The sequence below is a fragment of the Coturnix japonica genome, chromosome 2, assembly GCF_001577835.2.
Source record: "Coturnix japonica isolate 7356 chromosome 2, Coturnix japonica 2.1, whole genome shotgun sequence".
Taxonomy (NCBI): domain Eukaryota; kingdom Metazoa; phylum Chordata; class Aves; order Galliformes; family Phasianidae; genus Coturnix; species Coturnix japonica.
In genome coordinates, this window is record NC_029517.1 from 94,912,154 (window position 1) to 94,924,203 (window position 12,050).

A 12,050-nucleotide genomic window follows, 5' to 3' on the forward strand; every position below is an offset into this window, starting at 1 on the left:
ATAGAATTATCCCTTTTCTTATGCTGTTCCTATAAACCTCCCTCCATCTGCCTCCCCCAGCAGAGAAATCAATAAAGCCATTATAGAGACTTATCTATATGAAGGTAAAATAGAAATTCAGATGGCTTATTTGAGGATTTGTCTTTTTTTTTTTTTTCTTTTTAACCAGAAATAAAAGTATCTGTGATTTATTAATTTTATGGATTATGCTAATAAAAAATATCTGCTATCCAATCCTGCAGCCTGGAGTTTTGTTTTTCAGTGATGAATCTTAGACGCACATTGAAAAACCATCAGCTGAGGGTCAACCTCACATTTTCTACAGTCTCCTTTTGCAACTGTAGTAACAAAAGTAGTTTCTTTAATCGTAACTAGTTGGCAGAAAAATCTCCACTGGTGTGTGATAGTATTTGACATTCTTAGCATCATGTGCAGAATGATGAATTACTAAATGCACAATTTAAGAGGGTAAGTATCAGCTTTTCTGCTCCTGAATATCTTACAATAAAATTTCAGTTTGATAATGTTTTAGGAGAACAGATCAAGCTGAGGGTAATTTTCTTTTATAGAATGTGCTGTGTTCTATCTTGATTTGCAGCCAAGCTCAGCAACTTACCTGCTTTCTTCTGTTGCTTAATTATCTTACAACCCATTCTGATCTTCTCTACCTCTCTCTTGTAGTCCTTCATATCAGCTTTAGTGGCTACTTTGCAGCCATTTAGATGCAAACATTTACAGTGTAGAAAGTAGGAATTTACCTTGTCATGTCTGTGTACTTTTCCCTGGATATCAACTTGCAAAAAAATTAACTTTACAAACTCTGACTTAGCAATACCATGAAATTTCTTGGAAATCAAATACAAGACTGAAGATAAAAGATTTATGGGAAATAGATTCTTGTCTATAACTGAAGTCACTGACTGTGGAAGTGCATCTTCCTGTTGTAAAGTTATTTTCCTCATGCTTCAGCTTTTATTCATAGTTTCATAGTTTCGTGCGGGGTGGAAGGGACCTTAGAGATCATCGAGTCCAGCCCCCGGGATTCGAGCCTCTGTGTAGCAGAGCGGCACTTCTACCACTTGCGCCACAGGGGGGATTCGAACTCCGGGCCCCAGTGTTGCAAGGCGGCGTCTTTAACCACTGCGCCACCGGGGCACACATTCTTCTTTTTCTTTCTGAAAAACTATTGATGCTTCTATTTTGTTGACTTGACTAATGTTAGTAAGTTAAAAAGTAGTCTCCTGCTGATTTCAGACATAGTTATGGTGCTTTTTTTTGATTATGGGATTTTGACTGTAGTGGCACAAATGCTATTAGATGACAAATTTTATTATGACTGTACTAATGGTCTGGACAAGAAATTTTCCTTTGTAAATAAGTGTTGGATCCCTGATAGATATCCATCAACTTAGTATCACACTAGAAACTGTAAAATGATATTTTACACATAGAAAAGTTTCAGGAGAAATCAATGCATGGGACAGGAAAAAGGAGACACTACAGCTTGACCTTTTGGTAGTAACAGAACTTGAATGCAAAGAGAAATAGATAACTCTTTTCTTACAGATTTTCACTGTCATTCTCGGCTCATTAACACCTTTGTGTTGTGGAGACTGTTAGGAAACAGTTGCTAAATTATGTCAGTTTAACAAAGTAGTGGTGGTAAACAAATTAGGAAAATTCAGTGCTGCTTATCTGAATTCAAAACAAGAAATTAAATTGAATGTGGGCAATTTTAAATTTGGTCATACTTTAGATAAACAATGATAAGTAAATATGTACAACATTTGCAAATATGTGCAGTATTTTAAAACATTTTCTTTTCTGAAAACCAAATATTTGTTCTATTTAATAGCTATCTGTTTATTTCTGCACATAAAATAATTGCTCAGATCTTTGTCTTTTTTTAAATACTGAGCTTAGAAAATATGAGTTTAGACAAACAGGAACTCGACTCTGCCTATGTCATGTTGAACTGTTTAAAAAGTAATCATGCTCTCCTCATAACCTGGCAGTTTACATTTCAGTTTTTAGACCAAATTCAGACACACATATGGCTTAGAACAATATAATACTATTAAAGTGCATTAAAATAGTATGACACAAACTTTTATTCACATTTTTATCTGATATTTCACAAGAGTCATACCTTAATCCATCTTTTCTCTTTCTAAAGTAGAGCCACTGAGACTGTGGATTATTGAAGAGTACTAACACAATAGAGATGTCACGTTTTGATGCTATCTAGAGAAATAACTGGTACTTTGAAAGGTCACATTCAACTAAAAATAAAAATACATTCCATTTCAGTGTTTTAAAGTCTTCAAACAGTCTGGAATGATCTTTCAGATCTGTGAGAAGTAAGTATAACTTCCTTTTTCTTTGTATATATTTCTATGGTAAGTACAGATTCATTTATTTGGGAAACACTTCTAATTATCAGAGGACAAGCAGGCAGCTGAAGGTATTTAGTAATACAGTAAAATGCTGAAATAGAAGCACCATCCCTCAGGACAGATACTGCTTATAAGAAACAAATTATTAAGCTCAGCATTCAGATTCACAAAATTGCAGTTTCCCGGAACTGCCAAGACATGCCAAGCTGTTAGTGTTGTTCAGAAGAATATCTGTTGATTCCAACACCTCGTTTTAGTAGGAAGTGTCATTGCTGAGGGCTGAGTTCTGCACTTTTTTCTCAAGCAAAACTCCCAGTAGAGAATTTGCTTAACAAATTAATAAGATAATAACATAGTTGCACTGTTAATTATTTTTCTGTCTTCATTCTCAACACAGAATAACTGTAGATGTGGTTGATCTCTTGAGGTCCCTTCCATCCCTTGAGATTCTGTGGTTCTGTGAAAAAGTTTTACCAAAGCAGCACGTGTTGCTGGTGATACTGTAACATATTTTGTAATGGTCAAGAACTGAGTTCTATTTTGGTACCTTGGTCTCATGATTTAGTGAGCTGTTTCATAGAATGCCTTGGATTGGAAGGGACCTTAAAGATAATCTAGTTCCAACACTTGTTTCCACTAAAAAAACTTGCAGTGTATGGTCGATTGTACCTGTGACACAGGGGAGTTCATTCTTTTTTCATGGTTTGTTTATCTTGGTAAGAAACTATGGTCTAGAAGGAAAGATATACTCCTTTCTCCTAAAATTTCTAAAATAAATATTGTAAACACGTGGTTTATTACATCTGAGTATCCATTACAAAAGTGTCAAAGTAAGGGAAACTTCTTACAAATCTGGAAAAAGAACCTTGGTAGATATATTCCTTCAATATAAATAAATTCAAGGTCAAGTGCTATAATGCAGTACAACAACAGCAACAAAAGCTGCTTGAGTTTTTTTGTTTGTTTTAGATAAATCAAAATTCTGTTGCATAAAAAAAAATCATGCCTTGTGACTTAATCTTCGGTATCTAGGGCATTGCTTTTGATGGGGGTTAAAAGAAGAACAAAAGAGACATGGGGAGATGTTACTCACAGAGAGAAGTTTTCAGAAAAATTTAATGAATAGACCTTTTTGAAATATTTCAGGCAGTTGTTTTCTAAGTTTTTTCATAAGGTCTTAAAGCTTCTTAGCTCAGGCAATTACACAAGCAATTTAGCTTTCATTACAAAAATAAATAGATAAATAAATAAATACCCTCAAAACCAAAAATCTGAAGTAAAGACATGTGGTTAGGAGAAAGTTGTAGAACATTGGTCATAAGTACTTTAAAGTCTGAATGTTATTGAAATGATCATATACCCAATTGATATTTTCAGGAAGACTCAGTACTGGAGGGATTTTAAATTGACCACTGAACTTGGATATCTCAATGGCCATAAGCTATTCACATCATTTTCACAGTTCATCCAATTGAATGGGAAGCATAAGAGAGTTCTGATAAAATAACTTTGTTACTGACTAACTGTTTGCATATTGTCTAGAAATACTGGAGCTGTTTTTTTTTGGCCTGATTACTAATACGAGATTTATTAAGACTCCTTTTCTATCCCTACATTTATGTAAACCTTCAAGTGAAATTTTTATCACCTATTAAATTTAAGAAATGTCAAGGAGTTCTGAAGGTGCAAAAAACTGGAAAGAAAATAAAAATAAAGAAAAATATGTCATTTGTTTGTTTGCTTTTGTTTTGTCCTATACAAGACAGTGATGACCCAAACTGGGAAAAATCCCTCAAACATGATGAACTGAGGAACACACTGACAGCCTCTGAATGATCATGGCAAGCTTGTGCATTCAACTATAATTGCAACTGCAAGCAACCAGCAGTCATATGATTTTCACAGCTGGTAGCAAATTTCCTTATCCACCTGTGAGAAATAGGAAAATTAGTCATTCTGAGCTATTCAGCTAAGGTGCTTCACCTTTGGCTTCAAAAATGACCATGAGATATCTCTCAAAAAGGCATGCGGTTTTCCATAATCATTTACCTTCTCAAGGGAGAACAGCAGTGAAACCAGAAATAGGATGCCTTTGTGTAACACAATGTAAAGTCTGGGAATGTTTGGACCACAGTAAGTTTTCAAAATACAGTACAGTAGCCACAATTTACACACACGTAATGGAAAACGTATGTCTCATTTATGTTTTTAAGGAGTGCAAACACGAGGAAAGATATATATATATATAAAATATAGGCACATATATATTTATAATATAGAATTATTTGCTATGATTTTTCTCGCATGTCTTAGAAAAACAAAGTATTTGTATGAGGAAATCACTTCAAAGGATAGCTATGTGAATCTCTGTACATTTAATAAGGATTGCTGTGATAAATAATTGCTTTGGTTCTCTGGGGGAAAAATAAATAATTAAAAGAGGCTGATAATATAACTAATACTACATTATGCAAATACACAGCCCAGGGAGTTTTGACACAAAATTCATTGAAGTATATGTTGTTTAAAGAGACCTTATCTTCCTGCTTTGTTATTTATAGGCTAGGTTGTGCATTTGTTTATGTGGCACTGTATCCAGGGAGAAATGAAGAGCTTTTATATGCCTTGGCGTCTCTACCTGTATCTTGTGCTGAAACAGTAATCTGATCTTAACATGTGCTCTCAGACATCATGAACTTTGGCCTAAGCTGTGGACACTCAGGTTACCTCAAAACGGTGAACAAATACTTCTGTATTAGAAGTTTTATTTTTTCTTTATGTAATCAGTTAAATTAAAGAACTTTTGACAAATGGAATTTCACAGTACAGTAAAAGTAAAATGTTCAGTTGACACATCTATTTATAGCGAAATGATAAATACTGATATTTTTCAGCGTGGAATCTCTCTCTCAAGACTGAATTTAAGGGAGAAGTAAGTTCTTATTTAGAAAAATGCTGGAAAAAAATTACAGGATGAAGTAACATAAATTTCTTAGCTTTGAATTTGCTTAATTTATTTGTTGAATAAGGTGAGATTTAATCATGTAAATTGACATTGATCTGGGACATGCACCTCTGTGTATGATATATACAAACAGGGAGTCCCACAGTAGCTGAATACTTGTGGCTCTGGGCAGCCTGTTCTAGTGGTAAGCAACCCTGCACATAGCTGGGGGTTCAACTTAGATGATCATTATGGTCCAGTTCAACCCAGGCCATTCTGTAATTCTAAGTATACCAACCATAATGAATAAAATCTATGGAAAGCAGCAACAATTGATGAGACAGTTTCCTTTAGAACTCAAAGCCAGCAGATTCACTCTGAAGTGACCCTTCTTTAATATCTTTCTGACTTTATGCAACTGGGGAGAATACTCTCTTTAATAAAGGTCCACTGCTCCAGAGCTAAGATGTTGTAAGCGTTGTAGATCTTGTTACATTCGCTGGCTTAGAAACCTGTGAAAACTAATTTTTGTCTTGTTGCATTCTTTTTATTCCCCATCATTTCAGAGGTCTTAGGTATGGGTAGGGAAAGCTATGAAATACTTCTTTAATGTGAATCAGAATGGTTACGAAAGGTTAACTTTTTTTTGTTTGTTTTGTTTTGTTAAGGCTTCATTTATCTTGACAATAAAAAGAACTGAGAAAAAATAATTATAGGAATTTCAGTGCACAATTGCGTGTTGCAGCTTTCTGTGATTAAAAGCTGTGTTACATTTGAATAGCAGTACTGTATATTGTTGTTTGAAAATTAGGATTATCCACAGTACTTGAACTGAACTCTAAAAACATAGGTAATCAATACAACATAAAATCTGTTTGAATTTGAAATGCCAGTAGAACAGTCATGCTAGAATCAAGACTTATGCTTTGTCTGGGAGGAAACAGTTCTCAGACATGGGTCACTTCCTCCTTATCCTGGGAGATCCAGTGTCATCAGTTTAAGCATTGTTCCTGGAAATATTTTTAGGTGGTTTGCTGATCAGCAGTTTTGGAATGTAATGAACTGTTTTACTTTCTCTCCTTTCATTAAAAAGAAATTTTAAGTGATATAGTACATTGAAAGATGAGGGTAACTCAACCTCTTTTTAGTGAATCACCATATGAGAAGAACCTTAAGTGTCTTAGGAGCTCCTATAGTGACTACACATCAATGAAAGCTTTTTAACTTTCCAATCTGAACTAATTTCCCATGGTTTCTTACTTGCACTCCAACCTTAAATACAGATGCATTTCTTTGACCTGCTTTGACAGACATCTAACTCTTTGTTTCTTTTTCATGTCTTGATATTCTTACCAAAGATGAAATCTAAATATCCCAGCAGACCAGCTAAAATCTGATAAGCTAGTGCAATAATACTGCCTGGAGAGGTTGTGGATGCCCTATCCCCAGAGATGTTCAAGGCTAGACTGGATGGGGCCCTGGGCAGCCAGCCTGGTCTGGGTTTACACCTGGAGGTTGGTGTCCCTGCCTGTGGCAAGGGGGTTTGGAGCTTGATGAAACTTGAGTTCCCTTTCCACCCAAGCCTTTTTATGGTTCTATAAATAAACTAATGTTGTCATAGCATTAAACTGTAGCGCTAAGTATTAGTGGAGGAATCTCCCTCTACTGCTTTGTAGGATGCAGAAATTTTCTTGTGCAAGATGTTAAAACTGCCTTCTCTTTGTTTCTACCTGTTTCCAGTCTCCAGTGTTTGTTAGATAACCAAAAATCTTTTCCCTACAGCAATCAGTTTTTAGGTATGTGTCAATTAAATCAATGATACTTTTATTCTACCAAGTGTCTATTTGAAAGAAAAATAATATTTGTACACTCCCATAATCCAATTCATCACTCTATAGATGTATTAACATCTGCAGATTTACTAAACTACACATCTTTTGGCTTTCTGCCCCTTATAAATCCCCTTTCCAGATTATTTCTACACCACAAAGAAAAAAGGAACCTTTGTACATGGAATTCCATGAAGATCTCAGATTCGATGAAACATGTGATGACATTTGATGACACCAAGCTGAGTGGTGCAGTCGATACGGTGGAGGGAACAGATGCCATTCAGAGGGACCTTGACAGGCTGGAAAGCTGGGCTCGGGTGAACCTAATGAGGTTCAACACAGCAAAGTGCAAGGTTTTGCACTTGGGCCGGAAGAACCCCAGGCACCTGTACAGGCTGGGAGGAGTTGTCCTTGAGAGCAGCTCGGCTGAAAAAGACCTAGGTGTCCTGATAGATGAGAAACTTAACATGAGCCAGCAGTGCGCTCTGGCAGCCCGGAAAGCAAATGGGATCCTGGGCTCCATCAGGAGAGGGGTGGTCAGCAGGGATAGGGAGGTGATCGTCCCTCTCTACTCTGCTCTTGTGAGGCCCCATCTGGAGTACTGTGTCCAGGTGTGGAGCCCTCAGTACAAAAAAGACATGGAGATTTTGGAAAGGGTCCAGAGGAGGGCCACAAAGATGATCAGGGGGCTGGAGCACCTCCCCTATGAGGACAGGCTGAGGGAGTTGGGTTTGTTCAGCCTGGAGAAGAGAAGGTTGCGAGGTGACCTCATTGCAGCCTTTCAATACCTGAAGGGAACTTACTCCCAGGAGGGGAGTAAACTCTTCGAAAGGGCTGATAATAGCAGGACTAGGGGAAATGATTTTAAGTTGAAGGAGGGAAGATTTAGGTTGGATGTTAGGGGAAAGTTCTTTACTAGAAGGGTGGTTAGGTCCTGGAACAGGCTGCCCAGTGAGGTTGTGGATGCCCCGTCCTTGGAGGTGTTCAAGACCAGGTTGGACAGGGCCCTGGGCAACCTGATCTAGTAAATGTGTATGTTTGGTGGCCCTGCTAGGCAGGGGGTTGGAACTACATGATCCTTGAGGTCCCTTCCAACCCGGGTAATTCTGTGATTCTGTGATTCTGTGATGTGATGGCTGTAAAGTGAATTTCTAACCTGATATCAAGTGACTGTAGAAACTGGTAATAATAGCTAGTGTTTTTGGCTACCTATAATTACCTAAAGAAACAAACCTACAAACTACCAAAGAAACAGATTAAATCTACTCATCAGTTCTGAGACATATTTATATAAATACAGGGATCTCACTCTTGTGTTCTTGCAGGGGCCTTATAAGTTATTCTTTGTCCAGTAATATAGCTCTTGTATGGTAATTATAATGTGTTGAGATCAGATAAACTGTGCTTCTAGTTTTTATGGCAGCGTGTGTTCTTTTTACAAGTACTTTCTATTGTAGTTATTATCTGAAGAAGTGAGCCAGTTGGAACAAGAGAGAGAGTGTTAATGTAGAATTTATTGTAGAGTTGATGGTGATGTGAATGCTTGCTGTGTGCTGCTGATAAAATGCTGGCATTTAGAATGCCCACTGTCTACTTCTGTTAATATTGGTTAGGTGCAGTAGAGTGGTGAGAATGCCAGAGGTCATCAACACTAGATGTGGCCCAAGTTATTTGTTCCTTTAATTGCAGCAAAGGCAACTTTGGTAAGGACTCTGTAGCAAATCTGGGATGACAGGCCTGTGTTTACCGTAGCTTCTCAACTGCAGATTTCCCAGCTTTCTAAAAGCTTAGATATTGTGGATAGTGTTATTTTACTTTTGAGGAAATCTGCTTCTAATGTTTGGGTTTTTAGACTTGTTCCTATAATTTGTGTTTTATTTCAGAGCAATGTAAACCACTGTTTTATCAAGAAGTTGTATTTCAGTTTATGTGCAGGTACCTATATTATCGAAGGAACACAAAACATTTATTATTAGTCCAATTTTTCTACTATAGGAAATGCTTCTAAAACTGCAACATTGATACCTAATTTGAAATGAAATGAGATTGCTTCAGTAACGGAAGCTCTGTTGATGTGTTCTAGCTGTAAAAGAGTAGTGCAGTATTTCATCAGTAAAGAAACTTCATGTACAATAGCATACAAAATGTAGTGCATAAACAAAACACGTCTCATTTCTATCATTTATTTACATATATAAATGGAAAGACTAGGAAACCAGGATTCCACATGGATTTGTGCAAATCCAAATGCCTATGCATTCCTGAAACAATGAATTAATTAAAATTATTTTGGTTGATTCTGTGGGTTAATCATTTTCTTTCGTTGAAAAGTCAGTGAAAGATAATTCAATGAATTATATTGTTAGGAGCAAACAATTTATTTCAAGGTTCCCAAAATGTTGAATGCTACTTACATTTTCTCTGCACATTGGTGAATTTAAAACCTTGTCATGAGACTATCCTTCCTGAGAGGTAAGCAATAATTAAAATCTATTTCACATCAAACTCTCCATACCACAATTAAAAACAGGCTAGGAAAAAACAAAACAAACAAACAAGCAAACAAAAAAAAAAACCACAAAAAACACCCACCATCACAAACAATCCAAACACTGCCCCTTTCCTACATCATATTACAGTGCAAAGCTTTATGTATTTTATGATTGCACTGGTTCTATTAGTATATAGGTCAAGAGTGAAAATTATTGTCTATATGATGGCCTTAGATGTGACCCTGTAGCTCTGAGTTTTTGGAAGACATTGCACAGTTCTTCTATGCAAGCAGCTGGTAAATATAGACTGAAAAAAAAAAAATAAATAAAGCGCTCCAAATTCTTTCCTACCAGCCTAGTGCAGATTTTATATTGGAAAATATCTTGAAGATAATGGATTTGGACATAAAAAGCAATAGAAGTTTGCTATGCTGGTTAAGTATAGTGCCCTAAAAATGTGTGTGTCCAGCAGACCAGAGGATGATGTGAACACAATAGTGACTCAGTTTTCACCCATGTTCCCAAAGAAATAATGGAAAGGATAAGAAATGCTGTCTGAGCAGGCTACGAATAATGTAAAGAAACATACAGACTTAAAAGTACAATGAACTAAATGTGAACAAATTTCAGCTAACATTATGGTCATAAGTTTCTCATTCATGGTTAAATTTATACACCAAAGCTTAACAGATTCACAGTTGAGTAATGCAATATGTGATATAGTTAACCTTTCTTTTTAGTGTATGGAAGAATGCAGGTGTTTATCTTCCGGTGATGTTTGACACTAACACAAATAGTTCCTGATTTGTATGTAGAATGAAGTACAACTTGTAAATGAAAATATTAACTTGTTTTAAAACTCCAAAAAGGCCTTCTCTCATTTTAGCTGATCTGATTTGTTCATCTGTAATAATAATAATAATAATGACTTATTATGCGACTTTGAAATTCTTCAATGGATATTTGATCCTTAAAACAGTGCCAAGTTGTGTGTACTTAAACCTGTCTGCTATGGGGAGGCTCATCATAACAATTTCCCTGGAGATATTCATTGCTCTGCAACACCTCCTTTGAGCTATGAGCTTCCTTCAGTCTCTGAAGACTCCCTTACGCTACGGCTTCCTTCCTGCGGAACGACACATTCCTCTTGGGAAAAGCAAGGATTGGCTTACAAAATGAATGGGAAGTTTAGATGAAAAACCAGTGTTTACTTCAAGAAGGCTTGTGTTGGCTTAGTGCCTGGGCTTCCTAGCAGTTGATTCCTGAGGTGTAAGACTCCAGCATTCATAGGCTGTACTGAAGAAAATCTTCAGGTCAGGCTTGTGATGAGTCTCATTTACTGTTGGGCTGAGTGAGGAGATGAATCCATACAGTTTGTGGTCAAAATATCTTTTTTATGAGATAGGCTATCCATCATTATGGATGGTTGCTAGGTGTTTTTTAAAAGCTTATGTCATGCATGTCCAATCCACAGGCTGCAGGCTGCATGTGGCCCTACACAGCTGGTACTGTGGCCCTGCCACTGCCCAACTCCCCCTGTCCCTGTTGCTGCTGTGGCTCTGCTCTGCTGAGTGGCCTGGCCCAAGAGCAACCATCACTCAGCAGCAGCAAAACATCAGTGCACTATTAACACTGTCTGTGCTGGAACAAGGACATGGGCAGTGCAGTGCAGAGCCAGATCAGGTTATAGCAAATGATTGTATGTGTTTTGATTCATTGGCTGAACATGTCCTGTAAACAGCAAAATATATGCAATCTTGCTTTTGTTCTGAGAAAGGAATTTGAGAATAGGATTTTGAAGAGTCCCCACAAAATCTTTTTTTTTTGTTCTTTTTTTTTTTTTTTTTTTTTTTGCTAGATTTGCAACTCTGTTTTCAGTCAACACGAATATATATTACTATATTACCTGTGAATTTTCAAATGGATTGTATAGAGTTAAAATCAGACATACAACACAAAATCTGACCTTGTCTCTTTACTTTTATAAGCCCTATCTTATGAGAGCAAAACATTCCTCACATCACAGTCATGCTTTATTCATGTCAGCGCTTTGAAGCAGTATGCACATTTGTGAACAAATGTTTTCAAGGATGAAGCACAGGAAGAGTAAAATTTAATCAGAAATCTCTGATGAACACTTTGAGAACTCTCTTAGAATTGCAGCCACTGACATCAAAACAGATATTGATGAATTAGTTTCAAAAAACCAGGGTCATATATCCCACTCATTCTGTCCTTCTGAATCTCTCATATTTGTTTTACTAAAAATATTGAAAATTAAAATAAGTTTTGTTACTTATATACATTAACTATATTATATATTTTATGAGGGCTGCTCTGAAAGTAATGCCTCCTATTTTATTGTATTGTTCCACAACATTGCAGG